Source organism: Aplysia californica, unplaced genomic scaffold (genome assembly GCF_000002075.1).
Source record: "Aplysia californica isolate F4 #8 unplaced genomic scaffold, AplCal3.0 scaffold00366, whole genome shotgun sequence".
NCBI lineage: Eukaryota > Metazoa > Mollusca > Gastropoda > Aplysiida > Aplysiidae > Aplysia > Aplysia californica.
The window spans coordinates 270637-280251 of record NW_004797636.1 but is presented as its reverse complement, the minus strand read 5'-3'; the positions used below and the strand labels follow the sequence as shown (position 1 = coordinate 280251).

At 40.9% G+C, this 9615-nt stretch overlaps 1 protein-coding gene across 1 annotated transcript in view; it reads left to right on the top strand.

Annotated features, from left to right (window-relative positions):
• Nucleotides 1–527: 527 nt before the first annotated feature.
• LOC106012414 (beta-1,4-galactosyltransferase 1) overlaps nucleotides 528–9615 on the top strand; it is a gene marked incomplete at its 3' end in the record, with an annotated part of 23471 nt that continues 14383 nt past the window's right edge. Inside the window, 1 exon segment of the mRNA XM_013085341.2 lies at nucleotides 528–736.

Here is a 9615-nt window from a genome sequence, read left to right as displayed (position 1 = left end):
GGGGGTCAAAAAGTCCCCAAAAAGGTGTAAGATTAGCCTATATTTGAACTTGAACAGCCCCTAACCAAGATATACAATAAATACCGTTCAAACTATCGAGTCGAGTTGAGAGAGTTACACCCCCTTAAATCTGCCAGTTTGCTCTTATACGGGGTGCCCAGTGCCCACTACGGATGGGATCGGCCGCCTCAAAAACAAACGTGTTTTTGTTTTCTCTTTCAGGCGACCGAGTCGGCCGATCGGCCCGATCCAACCGTAGTGGGCACCCCGTATAAAAGTACACTTTTGACTCAAAATGGTATTATTAATGATCTATATTTAGGGCCTACTATAATGTTTTTGTTCGAGCTACAGTATTTGAATAAGCTTTAAAAAAAGGTAAACAGTTTTCCTCTTTCATTTAGATGTAGATTTCTCTAGATATCTTGATCTAAATCTAGTTTCTAGATCTATTTTCTAAAATTTTAATTTCCATAGATTGCAGCGTCAAGCACACGTCAATGAATAAATGCGAACTCACGAAAACCTGGCAATTGTAAGTGACATGGACGATTGTTGTATTGTCTCCTTCGAAACCGGAAATCGTAAGGAGTAGGCCTATTGCCGAGTGTGTTCTTGTTCTACTATTTTCTCTGGAACAAGAAGCTTGACTGGGCCTCTGTGATTGTTGTTATTGTTTGACACTAGAGGCCTTCTACTACCTGGTTCCGTACGAGCTGTGGATTTACAAGCCCAGGTGATACACATGTTTATATTTATTGTCTGTGAACTGTGAAAAGGGAAAAGGGCTTTGTTTCGGAATTAGATCTCTAGAATCTAGATTCTAGATAGACTACTCTGAGATCTAGAATCTAGATCTAGGTCTAGATCTATCTAGATAGATCTAGATCTAGATTCTAGACTAGATATCTAGATCAAGATATCTATATAGATCTATATCTAGATTAGATATAGAAATCTAGATCTAGATTCTAGATCTAGTATAGATATGATTATAGATCTATCTTAAGACTCCAGATCCGGCTCTTCAAGTCCAAGCCAATTTTTATTTGTTCATTGTCTTTTCTTTCCCCCTGGCATCAAAACTCCTATATTGAATTGACCTGTAGACTGCAGTTTATACACACCTGTGCCAATTTAAGTAGGCATACTCTTAATAAATTTGGAGCTTCCCCCCTTTTGTTGCCCCCTAATAAATTGAATTTGTATGAATTTCGATATTTGCCTTTTCCTTCAGGTCTGATCATAATATATCTACTAGATATATCTAGATTATCTAGATCTTGTTTGTTTGTTTGTTTAGTATAGGGTTTTACACGGCGCTCGCAACAGCATAAGGTCATATGAGCGCGCGGGACACACCTAATACTTTTTCGTTGGTAGGAAATTTTGAATTTTGCCCGGGTTGCGGCCGAAGCCTACTCTTATCGATTTTAGACCACCAAGGGATCTTTAACATGCGCCACTTGCACACGGGCCCTCCGAGATTTTTCGCCCTTGTCCGAGAAGGCTAGGTGTACATAGATCTTTCCTACCAGAAGATCAGGGGTGTGGCAGAAAGACAGCAGTTAGGAGGAGCCAAGGAGTAGCAGTAGATAGGCTGCAGAAAGAGTCAGGAGCCCAGAGGGTGGGGGCAAAGGATGTGAGGGGGTGGGGGCAGAAAGTGGAAATGAAAGCAGACAACAGAACATTGTTAGAGATCAGGAAAGGATGTGAAAGGAGACAATTTTAGAGAAGAAATTTTTTTGGTTGCCACCTGGAATCGAACCCGGGACCTTTGAATGAGAGGCCAACACCTTAACCTCTAGGCCACGAGAGCCCCCCTATCTAGATCTAGAGCGATTTATTGTAAATAATGTGAAAATACACACAGCATTTATTTGCATTTATAATGCATTGTTTGGGCGACTCTTATCATATGACACGAAGATATGCCCTGTTTTAATTTCCTTGTAGCCTCATGCATATATATATTATACACTTGCCACAGTTGGTTTGTTGTACAGTCTTAATCTACTGAGATTTTAGAGATTATGATTTTTTTCCCCCCAAATTCTAATTTTAAGGAGGTTTTTTATGAGGAAAACTCAAATTTTGGTCCTAAAGTGGTTGAACCGTTGGCAGGTCTAAGTTACAATATATAGGCTAGTATTCAAAAGGGTTAGAATTGTGACCAGAAACTCACTGCAGCAGGACACAGAATAGGAATGAAACTAAGCCAATGATTTTCTTGTCACTGGTGTCTGCTTTATTTGGGGAAAACTGTTCAAATGAGAGAGTGAATTACAACTTTGAGTATCGTGTCATCTTTACTTTCAACATGAAATGATGCGATATGATCAACAGTTTGATTATAAAATTATTTTGCAGTACGGATTTTAACATTGTATTATTTGCAATTTTTCCCCAACATTCTTCCAGAGTGTAAAACTGACTAGGGTTGAGCATGGATACACATTAACCGTTGGCATATATATATATCATATCATATGTCATATGTTTGACGTAATATTGTAATAATTGTAGTTCTAGTTGAATGATTGATGTGTAAAGGAAAATGAAAAGGATTATATGATCATATTGAAGAAAATCAAGGGAAGCACCTGTAACGGTATACTGGTGGTAGGAAAATAAATCAATGCCGTCATGAAGAGCACTTCGTATGTGGTGTCAGTAGTCAAGTGGTTGAGCTACTGGACTTCTAATCTTGAGATTATGATGGGTTTGGGAACTTGAAGCTCAGCTAGCTTGTTGTGTGCTGTGGAAAGGCATTTTACAGTCCAATGTTTACTTGTGGCTTGATCCTATCGGAGATGGAACTTTTACTCAGAGGTGCCTCTTCAATACCATACTGTGTTGCAAGGGATGTTAAATCTATACAATTTCATAGTTTGTATTATCGGTAAAGGAATAGAGATTGATGGATAGTGCGTGCACCTTGTTCATTGACGAAGCGAGATGTACAGGATGAGAGTGATGCTGAATATGCCGCTTTTATGACTAAAAAGATTGCTCGTATGTTAGATCACAATCATGACGATGTAATATAATCTACTCTGGTCAGAGCCCACCACCCACGTCTTGTTTAATCACTTCCCGATCTACTCCTTCACTTTATGTTCAAATAACCGCACACACGGTATACGTGCACACAAACACAAACATTTGAATTGCTCACCATATGGCCCAATTCAGTGCCTCACTTTCTGTCTTTGGTCACATCCCACCACCCTGCACCTTCCCTCACATGATGACTAGATTCAAGGAACAAGGAAGTTCTACTCCTTTGCCTCCTCCTCTGGGCTCCTGACGCTTTCTGCAGCCTTTCTACTGCTACTCCTTGGCTCCTCCTTACTGCTGTCTTTCTGCCACACCCCTGATCTTCTGGTAGGAAAGATCTACACCTAGCCTTCTCGGACAAGGGCGAAAAATCTCAGAGGGCCCGTGTGCAAGTTGCGCACGTTAAAGACCCTTGGTGGTCAAAAATCGATAAGAATAGGCTTCGGCCGCCACCCGGGCAAAATTCAAAATTTCCTACCAACTGAAAACATTAGGAGTGTCCCGCGCGCTCATATGACCTATGCAGTTGCGAGCGCCGTAAAACACTTTACAAAAACAAAAAAACCCAAAGGAAGTTCTAGTGACTATGCTCACTACAGATAGTGTGCAGTGGTGCGTCTTGATTACTTGATGTGTGTATTGCGCTGTCCGGGGGCAAGCCTGATGGGCTCATGTAACTGTAACCATACTCTTAATGATGATAACTCTTAATGATATTTGTTTTTCCTTTGTGCGTGCAGGGTGATTTGATGAGGTTTTTTTTTAGATGAACTGTTTTACCCACATCTGTGTGGGTGCTTGAGAATACCCTGGTTCCACTGGGAAGAAAATTTAGCCGCTCCGTGGAGAATGGTATTTTATTCGGGCTATCTGTGAATTTTTCATGGTTTGTGTGTTTGAGTTATATGTGCTTGACTGTAGTTGAATTTGAGAGTCTACGAGAATCATTGAGAATGTTGACACAAGTGCTCTAATACTACTAATAGCAACCAACGAAACAATAATTGAAAGTGCTTGCAACTTTTATTTTAATATATATGTGAGGCATCAAGGTGAAATCAGGCGCTTGTCAAAATAATGATATCGGAGAAACTAAATATTTTTCAGCCAGTGTGTGGCATTTTGTATGAAATTTTTTATTTTTGGTTCAACACCATTTATTATGTCCATTTAAAAATACCTTTCTGTGTGTATTTTACTGAAAAACGTTGATTAAAAGTACAACAATATAAATTTTCAGTTTCTAAGGACTCTCAAGCTGTGGAAGTCACCAAACTTTGGCGGCCGTTTTCTTGATAATTTTGTCTCTGAAAGCAGGCGATCCCCACGCCCTGCAATTGTAGATTATCTCAACTTCTATTAAAAATAGATGGGTATTTTTTCCATTGAATAATTTGAAAGAAAGACAAATGAGCAAGCTCAAAGATGATACCAGTACCTCCTCATGCCCAAAAATTGAGGAGCGCCTGATTCAATGTGTCGTGATACATATATATGGATCAAAATTAAGAGAAGTATTCTATATGTGAAGGTGTTTTAAATACTTGCAAGCCACCCATGTACTATAACAGTTATAACTTCAAGGACCTTGAGGGTTGGGGTGGGGGGGAGTGGTGGTGGGGGGTAGAGAATGTAAATTAATGTAATAATTGTACATCTTTACATTTGAGTGTCCTATCTCGAAGCTAGCTAACTTTTTTCTAGAAGTGCAACATGTATAAGAAGATCTCTCATCAAATTGAGTCCCATCGTCACACCAAGTCCACCAACTATTACTTCAGCTTCACTCACATGCTGATCTCTGGGTTAAGGTCAGTTCTTTTGGGATAGAATGAGGAAGTATGCCTTCAATTTCCTCATGGACAGTCATTTCACTGAACCAAAATCACATCTGGACATTTGTTATAGTTTCTTGCGGACAGCAACAAATCAGATGTGGTACTGACCGACCAATTGAGGGCGTAATCATAGTTAAGAAACGAAAAGAGGGTGACATTTAAAATAATCTATCTTTATTTTGCACACTATTCACTATGAAATATTCTAACTTTTTACTTTATTGACAACATAATTTTGTCAGGCTCTTATGTTTCTTCCTCTTTTCGGCTAATTTAAGCTTCTGCGTGAACAGAGTTGTCTTGAAAAATAAGTTTATAATAGAGATTTAAGTACGTGATGTGTGTATGAAGAGTGAAGCGGGCCTGAGGTGAACACTGAAATGGTGACAGCAATGCTATCATTGCAGACAGTGACAGAGACTTGAAACAATTACACCTTTGTCTGCCTTTGAGCTTGACTTTTTCACCCATTTGCTAAGAGGGTAATTTTTATTTTTTTTATTTATTAATTTCTTAATTTATTTATTTAGTAAAACTACTCTTACTAAAACAAAACTGACCAAAAACGCTAACGCGCGTGCCTCGTAACTCAGGTCAGTGGGAGGCACTGCTTGATGGCGGTGATCGGGGAGCGGGGATTATGCCCCCCCCCCCCCTTTAAAAAAAAGTAGTGTAGTACCCTGTCTGACCTTCGTTTCCTCGTTTGTTTACTTCTTGTCGTTTGTCCAACGAGCCGTTAATTGTTGAGCAGGTGGTTTTTGGGGCGCCACCGGTTGGCCCTCTTCCTTTCTTTCCCTCAGTTGTTTCTGTCTCTCTGTCATACTTCTTCCTTGCGCTAAATGACTGTTACTGTGCCGATGTGATTATCTTTACCCAAACTTAAAACTCATTAATTGTTGAGATTTATTATAACAATAGTTCCACTTTGCGGAGTTCTTTCGCGGTGTTTAGCACTTCTAAGCGGCCCATAAACAGGACAAGGTGTACTACTGCTATAGAGACCCCCTTGGCTTGGTGAGGTGCGCATAGGACAATTTTAGTTGCGCAACAGTTAACTAGTTGCTGTCTACGGACAACTTATTTTATACACCGCGTTCACAGAGCTAAGCAACAGCCAGGCAACAGTAGTTTATCATCATTGCCGACTTCCTCGTTTGACGCTATGGACTTCCACGACGCACTTGTTGTCTGTGCTTTTGTGATTGCACCTATGAAAAAGAAAAGCAAAAAGCGGTTTTGGGTTCACCCTTGGACCAAACAGGTTTTTAAAAGGGCATTTTGTCAAACTGCCTGAGGATTTGAGAGCATACCCTCCCAAGTTTTCTAAATATTATCGTACAAGAACTTGTTGTAGGGGACAGGCTTCTTTTCAATGACAGAAATAAATTTATCAATCCAAATTGGATCGCTATCCATTTTCTTTTCTTGCGGAAGTGAAACAATGCATTGTCAAGTCGGTTGTGCTGAGTGAAAACAAATTTGGGAGCGGTGGGGGCCTTGTCGAGTCCGGAGACAGTTTGGTTGCCTGTGCGCGCTGTATGTCAGTTTGGTATGTAAAACAGGAGATTTGGGCAACAGTTGCGTTGCCGGAAAGTTGTGACAAAACACAAACTTTTCAGTTTCCAAAAACCAGAGTTGCCTGTGCGCACGGTGCTTATCTTTTTCATTTTTAACATTTGGGCGAGAAAACAGTTGCGCAACTTAAGTTGCCCTGTGCGCGCCTAGCCTTATTATGCTCACACAGCCTTTGTGGGCCTTCCAGTCTATTGGCAGTCAGCACGATCGGATCGGGTCGCGTTGACAAATGAGCGGCGCTAGTGCACGGTGCAACAAATTGACCTCTGCTTTTCTTTATCAAATTTAACCCGGAAGTCCATTAGAATTGGGGCCTGTTGTATTCCACTGGCAAACAGAAGATCTGGGCCCACAATGTGCAGTAGTAGTAGCCTTCTGATTGGCTGTTTTCATCAGATTATTCAGTAGTACCGTATCAAATTTGTGACCTTGGAAAACAAACATGTTTGGTTGGGAGAAAATTGTGCTGAAATTGTTGCCTTAATTTCCACTTCATGAAGGGGAAGAAGCATGGCCAATTAAATGACGAAACTTGGTCTGTAGTTTGCTCTGAGTATCAAATCATTCAGACACCAATTTCCAGCTTGGGAGTTCCTATCAGGCATTTAGCACTTACAATTTTTCCGTGAACTGGATTGACAAAGTTGGCCTTGGTTTTCTCTATCATGTTGGTGGTCGGAGGGCGCCACTGGATGGTCCAACTTTCGTTTCTCTCTGTTGTTTCTGTCTATCTCTGTCTTGCTTCTACCCTCCTCTAAATGGCTGTTATTATATCGATGTTTATCTCTTTACTAAAAAAAAAATAATTAAAAAATTCTGCACACACATCTGGTGTTAACGTAATGTATCGCCCTCACCCCATTGTTTGACTGTTACTAGGTTTGTTCAAGATGTCGGCCACTTTCTTCTTTTTTATTGATATAATGTAGTCTTCTACTTTTCTATCCCGTGGGTGGTTAGCAGGTGCTCTGGTGTGGTTTGCCTCTTCTTCCCTATCAAGCATATATCGTCCTTATCTCTATCATTTTTGTAGTGTGTTATTCTCTAGTAATGCGTCTAATCTTCAGCTCTTGTACATGACATTATTGTGTTGCAAGTGCCGTAACACACTTACTAAAATAAAATAAACAAATTCCTAATATCAAATTTTCGCAGCGGCTTCAGCTATCCGTACGTCGTGTTTTATTATCGTATCCATACGACGTGGGGAACTCGGTGCCATCACTTTCCAAAGAGAAAATTTACTGGTTAATCTGATGCGTACGCTTTGCATTGCAGTCTGTCAAAATGATTTTTTTGAGAAGTGACGAAAGTTTCAAAGAGATCTTCGCACTAGAAATATTCTAAAATGTGAAAAATACGACCCCATGGTGGTGATGATAGCCATTGATAGCTTCTTGGATGGGGTGACTGTAGGCATTGGTCTGTGTCAAGACGGTGTCCAACTCCGTGACGGTAACGACCTCCATTAGAATAATCTAGTTCAGCGACTACGTCTTTACAGTGTCTCGCCCCCCGGGGCAGTGCCACTGACTGAAGTGTCTTTAGGCCATTCCCAAAGGGGGGACATTTCTCGTTCAAGCATAGTAGAATTGTAAATGGGCTGACTCATGTCACGCTCATAACTGTGCCTGATCTACAACAGGGAACTGCTGCTTTTTCTTTCCTGGTCCTTACTATTGTCATTTTCCTCTACTTCTTTTGTATGTTTGTCACTCTCTTGTGACCTGCTATTTCCGGGTTGCCTTGATAGTCGAAGCAGACCTTGTGTTGTTGAAGCTAGAGAGGTGAGCAGTCTGATTCCATGTAAAGACTTCTCTGTTGACACCCATCCCTTGGCGCTCATATGACCTTATGCAGTTGCGAGCGCCGTAAAACCCTCTACTATAAAAAAAAAATTCTCTGAGTGCATTTTTTTTCTCATTGTGTGTGTGTGTGTGTGTGTGTGTGTGTGTGTGTGTGTGTGTGTGTGTGTGCCCGTGTGTGCATGCGTGCGTTTGTCATAACTCATCGGTTCAGTGAGGGAAGATATTTTTTGGCCCAGATTGTTCTTCTATTTTTGTAACTGCAAGTTATTCCTCGATGATGCGTTCGCAGTTGAACTCCGAGCCAGAAGCTTCGCGTTGACGTTTGGCTCCTGAATAAACAACGTTAAAACACGTGTCTCTATACTCTTTGGCTATTGTCCTCAGAACAAGGGCGCAAACATACATTATAATTATTATATATATATTTATATAACAGTTCAGTTCACTCCACGGGATTTTTACCTTGTCCGACCACTAGGCACACGCCTGGTTGTGAGTTTGCTTTCATCAGCTAGTGGAGATCCCTGTCGCCAATTCTTCACGTTGTATCATGGTGACCTTTTGTTCAACAATGGATTTTGATTGCTTTGCTCTCCGTGAAGGCTCTTTAAAAGGCCGCATTTTCACCAAAAACACTCTACCGAAATGAGCCAGAATATTTGCAGGGAGGGAGAGAAAGAGAGGGATGGGGGGGGGGGGAGAGAAAGACAAAGAGAGAGCGTCAAAAAAAAAAAAGGAAGGAGAGAGAGAGAGAGAGAGAGAGAGAGAGAGAGAGAGAGAGAGAGAGAGAGAGAGAGAGAGAGAGAAGAGCATTGGTGTTCAAAGAAAAGAAAAGTTATTCACCAGTTGGTCATTTCGGTGAACGGTGTGGATCACCCAGGTAATATCATGGGTCTCAATAAGATCTCGAATATCATTTGAAAACCAAAACCGATAACGTTTTTAAGTTCATTTTTGCCGGTCGTGATTGTGATATAAATTCGCCTTTTCACGGTCTGAGAGTATGTTTCACGCGAACAGGTGGCTATGGCAGCAGGCGGAATTGTATGTGATATCGAGGCTCGACCGGAAAATAAAGATCTCAGAAATTTGTCAGTTGGCCTAAAAGTCTGATAACGCAACATTTGTAACATGCAGGTTCTGCATAATATTCGTCACTGTGCTGTCACTTGTGGGGGCAAAAAAAAAAAACCCAACAAAAAAAAAAAAAGAAAAGAAAGGAAAGTTATACAAGCATCTTGTTGGGCTCGTCATTGTGACCGGTCAGTGAACCTGCGCGCGTTCTACAGGACTCCGGAATGGGGGGAGATAATTGATTTTTGTAAAAAACGATA